This window comes from Mus caroli, chromosome 16 (assembly GCF_900094665.2).
Source record: "Mus caroli chromosome 16, CAROLI_EIJ_v1.1, whole genome shotgun sequence".
Classification (NCBI taxonomy): Eukaryota; Metazoa; Chordata; class Mammalia; order Rodentia; family Muridae; genus Mus; species Mus caroli.
The window spans coordinates 75,884,342-75,892,216 of record NC_034585.1 but is presented as its reverse complement, the minus strand read 5'-3'; positions in this window follow the sequence as shown (position 1 = coordinate 75,892,216).

Genomic DNA, 7,875 nt, shown 5'->3' with positions numbered 1-7,875 from the left:
CCTCCTCCTCCTCCTTCTTCTTCTTCTTCTTCTTCTTCTTCTTCTTCTTCTTCTTCTTCTTCTTCTTCTTCTTCTCTTCTCCTCCCTCACCCTCTCCTTCTTTCCCTCTCCCTTCCCCCCCCCTCTCTATCTCTCTCTATCTCTCTGCAGGTTTCTACTCCTTGACTAGAAAACCACCTTCCCAGTCCCTAGTCTTGTGAACAGACACCACAACCAGGGTGACTCTTATAAAGGACAACTTTTAGTTGGAGCTTGCTTACAGGTTCAGAGGTTCCATTATCATCAAGGCAGGAAATAAGGTAGCATCCAGGCAGGCATGGAACAGGAAGTGGTGATAGTTCTACATCATCGTCCAAAGGATGCCAGAAGCAGACTCTTCACAGACAGTTAGGAGAAGGGTCTGAAAGCCCACCCCTGAAGTGACACACTTCCTCCAATAAAGCCACATCACCTCCAACAAGGCCACACCTCCTAATAGTGCTACTCCCTGGGCCAAACCTATTTAAACAACCACAGGAACTTTTCTTTTGAGGTAAAAAAGAAAGACTTGGGTAAAACTGAGGGAGAAGTGGAGTTAAATAGGATATATACATACCCAAGATCCAATTTAACTCCATATATATATGGAGTTATATATATATATAGTGTTGTAAGCCCAGAATTACCAGAGAGACTTCAGTGTTGTGTACAGACAGTTTGCCTCTGCCTCTCCCCCTGCTACATTAACCTCCCCTTCTGTTTCAGTACTGTTGGAGTCCATCAAAAGACCCTCACTCACAAAGACCACAGAGATTACCATCACTGAAAACTTCAAGAGGATTTTTATTAAACCAACAAGTTGGGAACCTCCGTCTCAGCACAGAGGCCAGAGGAGAGACTCAGAACAACACACTTTTTATACCTTGTAAGGGACAGATTTAGGCAACAGGGCTAGCTGACTTATTCTCATTGGTGTAGCAAGTAACCTTTTCAGGCATTGGTTGGTTGTATAGGGTAAATACCTTTGGCCTAGTGACTCACTTTGCCTGTCCTTATGGTGGGTTATTATGATTTGGTCAGCAAAACAGCAGTACATTTTGACTGTTAACATTAACATTAATGTCACAGCTATCAATAGGGTCAGGGCAGCATGTGTCTTTTTTTTTTTTTTTTTTTAAGAATTCAGCAGGAGTTGGGATGGGGGGAATTTCTCTGGGAACTGTTAATGTTGTCATGGTTATTTTTCTGAGAATAGTTCATTTAGTTTTGTCAACTGTAGACTTAGTCATTTTAACTGCTATGTTTCTGAAAGTCCCTTCAGAGGGGAAAGGGCTAGGTGGCCTTGAACTTATTTTGGATTCTACAGTACCATTCCACCAAATGATTACAGCCCTCCACTCCCATTTTCTGTGAACATTCACAGGATTCCTAACTATACTGTATATAAACCCAGTGTTTTCCGGACTCAGGGTTGCTTGCCAGCATTTGCATTGTGAGTGCAAGGCAGACAATTCGAGTTCAAACTTGGAACAATAAAAGACTCTTTTGAGAGATTCAGAGGACTTTGCAATTCTGGGACTCCTCTGTGTTTCCCATGGACTCAGGGCACAACAATAGCAAATCTCAGCTAAAAGGAAATTAACTGGCCTAGGAAACCTGGACTGGAGAGATGCTGCTGTCAATAGAATGCTTTGTAAAGGTGAGGACCTGAGTTTGGTTCCAATCTAACACCACCACCACCACCACCATCACCACCAACATCACAACAAAGCTGCACATGGTTCCATCCTGGTGGATAGTAGGGATCATCATCCAGTCCAGCTGAATAACTAAATCCCACACACAAGAAGCTGCTGTGGGACAATTTCCAAAGTAATTGAGTAGCAGTAGAGAAAAGCCCCAAGTGCTGATCTCAATCCTCCACATGCACAGGAGTGTACATGCCTGCACTCATGCATATATGAACTTATATGCCACAGACCAAACAAACATAAAAGACTAAAGATTTTGCATGGATATGACAGCTACTTTTATATCAACTAGACATAAGGTAAAGTTATCTGAAAGGAGGGAGCCTCAATTGAGATAATACCACCAAATGACTGCTCTGTAAACAAGCTTGTATAGCATTTTTGTAATTAGTGATTGATGAGGGAGTGTACAGCCTATTTTGGGTAATGCCATCCCTGGGCTGGTGGACCTAAGTTCTAAGAAAAATGAAACAAAGAAACAAACAAACAAACAACAACAACAACAAAAATCCAGACTGAACAAAAGAGAAGGAACAAGGCAGGAAGCAGCACTTTTCATGGCCTCTACATCAGCTCTTGATCCCGGAGTCCTGCTCTGTTTTGAGTTTCTGTTTTTATTTCCTTCATTGATGAATAGTACAATGGAAGTATAAATCAAATAAGCCCCCCTAAAAGGTTTATTCTTAAATTAGAAAAATTAATGGGAATATAAATAGGTAAGGATATACTAGTAATTTAGTTAGTCTTTACAATTCCAAATCAATTGTTCATTTAACTATCAACCCAGAGATGTGACAATCATAGGCACAACAATATTGTATATTTTTGTAAATATAGTGATACAGACAAATTTTGCAAATAAGTTAAAATATTAGTTTATTAATTTAAATCTCATGATCATCTGTTAACTGAAAAACACACAGATGCCAAGGCTGCTGAGGGGATAAGGTGAGATGGACTACTAATGCTGTGAGTAGAATAATTGTTTATAATAGAATTATCCTACGAATCTGTATATGGGTAATTGACCAATCAAAACATTAATAAAGTGAGAATAAATTATTCAAACTTAGCATTCACTTTATTTCATCTCCTCTCTCTCCCATCTTCTCTCTCTCTCTCTCTCTCTCTCTCTCTCTCTCTCTCTCTCTCTCTCTCTCTCTCTCATTTTTGTGCCTATGTGTGCATAGTTGTCTGTGGATGGTAGAAGAGGGTGCAAGTTTCTGCTGAGGACAATCCTCAGCTTTGTCTAGGGTCTGAGGAAGGGGCATTTGGTAACTGTGGATAAAACACTAGGAATCAGTGATGGATGACAAGCTGACAGCTCTGTGTTCTGCTCTAGATAACTTTTTGCTGGAGATAAATCTCTCTTGCAGATCCAAGCCCAGTCTTTTACTTTTTTTTTTATTTTTAAAAAAAAACTTGCATAAGCTACTTCTTTATAAATTGCATATCAATTCAATCATTTACACAAGGTTCTCTTTTGCTTATCCTACAAATCACCTTAGCCCCTGAACTATTAAGGAGATAGCCACATAGACAAAGCTGTCAAGTTCTCCTGCCTAATGGATCTGGAACCTGGCTTCATTTTTCTATTATCACCAGGTTTCTGTTTTCCAACTCCTTTAATGATTAAGCAGGGCTCTCACTTGCTCTGTTGAACTCAGAGATCTGCATTGCTATGTCACTTGAATGCTGGGATTAAGTGTGTACCTGTAATCATGATTTGAACTAAGCTATTCTTTACCCAGAACTTTCTCTGTTGCATACTTGTCTTGAATTCAGAGATCTGCTTGGCTTTGTCTCCTGGGATTAGAGGTGTGTACTACCACTACTGGGGCTAAGTTTTTCATGGTCACTATTTCTCAAAATCCAGATCAAAAAGTCTTACAACTTCAAACTTGGATCACAAGTGTGCCTCTATTTCTGAATTAAAAGTCCATATTATTCCTTATTCAACTGCACACAAAAAAAGAGAGATTATCTGGATGGGATCTTGCCCTGAGAATCACTTTATCTCTTTCTTTAATATCTTTCTGACAAAGCTGGCTGATTAGTGTAGCTGCCTCTATTGTTTCATTTCCATGAAGCCCCTCATATAATTCATATTACATCTTATATTTTGAGTGTTTGAGGAATGTTGTAAAGAATAATTCTTACACTGGTTTATGTATTCTTGAACTCATGTTCTTAGAGTTGTTTCCCACAGCCTTAAGGGCTGTCCTAAAGGTCACAGAGTTACTTCCCACCCTGCCCCCTAACTTAGGAACACCAGGCACATTCTCATTTCTTGGAATCATGTTGCTTCTGATTATCACAGTCACAAACCTTGACAGGGAGAACATTCCCTGAAGAAGGAATATAAAGATATATATACACATACATACAAATAAACCTTATGCCTATGGCAATCATCAACATTTGAGAAGTTCCATGGCCTAGTGACACTTCTCCAGGGATGGCAACTACTTCACAGTGTCCATTCTACTTCCCTGCCAGAGCAGACAAATTTCTCTGACTGGAGATCAGATGATTGTATGCCACCCAATATGAGTACAGGAGATCAAACTTGGATTCTGTTGACAAACACTGAACACTGTTCAGTGTTTTCTTAGCCCTCTGTACTGGCTATTTTTGTGTCAACTTGACACAGCTGGAGTTATTACAGAGAAAGGAGCTTCAGTTGAGGAAAAGCCTCCATGAGATCCAACTGTAAGGCATTTTCTCAATTAGTGATCAAGGGGAAAGGCCCCTTGTGGGTGGGACCATCNCTGGGCTGGTAGTCTTGGNTTCTANAAGAGAGTAGGCTGAGCAAGCCAGGGGAGGCAAGCCAGTAAAGAACATCCCTCCATGGCCTCTGCATCAGCTCCTGCTCCCTGACCTGTTTGAGTTCCAGTCCTGACTTCCTTTGGTGATGAACAGCAGCATGGAAGTGTAAGCCGAATAAACCCTTTCCTCCCCAACTTGCTTCTTGGTCATGATGTTTGTGCAGGAATAGAAACCCTGACTAAGACATCCCCAAAACTTTTTTAGCTAAACATTCAGTAAAACCTATATGTTAAATTTTGATAGGTTATCTTAGTTTGGGATATCTACACACTGTAGGATGATGTCTGTCCTGATGTTGGAATAGCCAAAAGAACATTCTAGTATGCAATATGGTCATGAAAGCAATCAGTTTATCCTCTAGAGTCAAATTTTATGTAGTTTCTTGGGTTCGGTGTAGTAAATAAACACCAGCTCTTAATAGGCTTATCAATGTGAACCCTATTGTAAGCTGAAAATAACCAAGACAGTGCAACCTCATACTGTGGTCATATGTTTCTAGCTCAATTGTCTTAATATCTTCTGTGACTATACTAAAGTTTGTTTTCATATTAAAAGACTTATTATTGTCACAGAAAAGATGCGGTAAAGGAACATATTTTAATTTTTTGTTCATATGGTTATTTGTAGGCGTATGTGTGTCCTCAATTAGCTAATGTAAAAACTGTTAAATTTTCATTATTGAATTTGAAATTTTAATAAAGCTAGGAGATCTTAATATTTACATGAATATAAAAGACTATATCCTGGCAGGAGTTTTCATTAAATATATCTTCATTGTTTCCCCACAGCACTAATTGGAGATATAAATATGGAAAAGTTGTGTGATGGTAAGAGTAGCAGCATTGTATTCAGTAACAAGATAGCACACTTGGCTTCTAATAATGGTCACATCTTAACGTAAAGTCCTAAGGCATGCAGCACATAGAGTAGAGACAAAAGTGCCTTTTTTCCCCAGTATTTCTGTCATCAGAACCAATGATTTAAAAACAAAAATGAGAGGGAACCATTGTAACAAATTTTATTTTTGCCATTTAGAAACAAAAAAGATATTGATTATACTTAATATTTTTGTAATATTGTTTATGGATAGTAAATGGTCAACAAAATAAAATGGGCTTGACTTTACTTAAGTCCGGATTTTCCTGTATTGTTTATGCATTGAATTTACCTTATAAAACCAGCCATTTTACCTATTACCACAAAGATGAGACATTAAATAAATTATTTCATGATGTGACCTAGCTAACTAGTGAACTATTTTTTCCAATGGAATCATTGTATTCTTTGTATCCATCAAAGTGGTATTCATTCTTTGAAGATGTTACTTTCAAAATGAATGAGTGAGAACTTCAAAATTTTGTCCTCTGAAAAAGTATTTTTTGTAATGTAACTTGACACAAAATCCTCAGCACAACCTATGTCTGTCATAGGTCACAATTTTCAAATATTTCACTTTAAAAACCTTAGTTTGTCATTTGTTTTAAACCCTACTTACATAGTTTCACCACTCTTTGTCAATTAGTACAAAGCCAGTATCACACATTTTGTTATGTGATAGTAACATGCCTATTTATTTACTGATATCTACATGAATACTACACTCACAAGACCCTGAAATTGTCAGCACATTTGATAGCTGTGCCTTGTTCATGTTACAGTGAGGATGATGGCAAGCTATAATTAGTGTACCTCAGCTCTGCTCACTGTGTCTTCTCATCAGGGACCAAAGAAAGCAGGAAGATCTGGGATATGGTGTTCTTTCCAGAGGAAGATAGTGCCTGTATTGGATTATACAGTCATATTTAAAGTACTGTTGTGATATATATATATATATATTTCAATTTCCCTTTTGAATCTCTGCACAAAAGGTTCTTCATTTTAAAAAGCTAAAATCGAATGAGATAAGTGTATAATTTTTAATCACAGAATAGTAAAGAAAGTCCTATGATAATGAACAGGTTTGTAGAAGTCTGTTATGAGAAACAATTGATAGGACAATAACCGCTTTTGCAGCCATTTATTTTCACAGTCCTTATTGTTTCATGTTCTACACTTCGGGACACTTTGGAAGCTTGCAGCTGACCTATTAAATTCTAATTTCTTATGCACTTCAGATGCCTTATTTAAACACTTCCTAAATCTAGGTTCACAGATTTACATTCCTTTCAGGTAGTTTAAGATCTGTTTCATTCTCTGTAATAGCCTATCCAACAAATATACACTTTTTAGAAATAGGAACCTCATAGATTTTTGTGACAGTGCATACGGAATTTGCTAAAATGACTTATCAGTTTCACCTGGATACTCAACGTACAAGTCAAAGAAGTTGCCCAGTAAATATTGCTGCAGACAGAAATCCCCCTGTATGTTAGCTGTTAGAGTAGTGTAGCAAGAGACTTTACTATGTTAGTTCCTTGCAAAGAAGGATGACTGCTACTCTTGGAACTGTGTGCTTTAGAAATGTGCTCATAAGATTCATTTCTACATATTACTAAACCATGCACTTTCCCATCATTTCCAGAGAAGATTTCATGTTTTTAATTTTTCTTTTTAAAGTAAACTTCTGCACCAAGGCTACAAATCATATTTATCTTAGTTGCTTTCACAGAGATCTTTTACTTCTAGAGTTGGCATTTCAATGATCACGCAATGTATAGAAAGTACCTTCTTGTATTACCATTTAATAATGCAAGCTTTGGGGTACAGTCAGTTTGCTGAAATCAGAAAAGAGTTTGATAAAGGTGAGGATCCTAAAACATATGCTTATACATTATGGGAAACAAAAACAAAAATAAAAGAAATAGAAACAGATATGTGATAAATTAAGTGATAATTTTCTTTATTTCCGAAGTTGTCATTTAGTTGGTCAGAAATCAATTGTATTATATCCTTTAAGTCACTTTTTATTCTAGTCCTTTAGTCAAATAGATGTATTTTTTAAAATAATTACCTACTCAACAATTCAGCTAGATAAAATAAAAAGGCAAAAAGCTCATCACTATAACATATTTTTAGCAATGAAATCATATACACAATTGGAGCAATTTCTATAGCCCAACACCTAATTATGTACTTACCCATTACTTAGTTCACAGAAATGAATGTCAAGCTAATTAGAACTTTTGTTGGATTCTTCATCTACACTGAAAATAGTCTGTGGTCAGGGTTTCTAGTAAATTGGTGAGCACACTGAATAGATCTTTCCTTCTATTGTTTGAAGCTGCTGTTCCCATAGCACAAGTGTTTCCAAAAATTATCAGGACTACCCTAAATTTATTTCACTTTCCTGAATAATGCAATGTAGTTAATGGTAAAG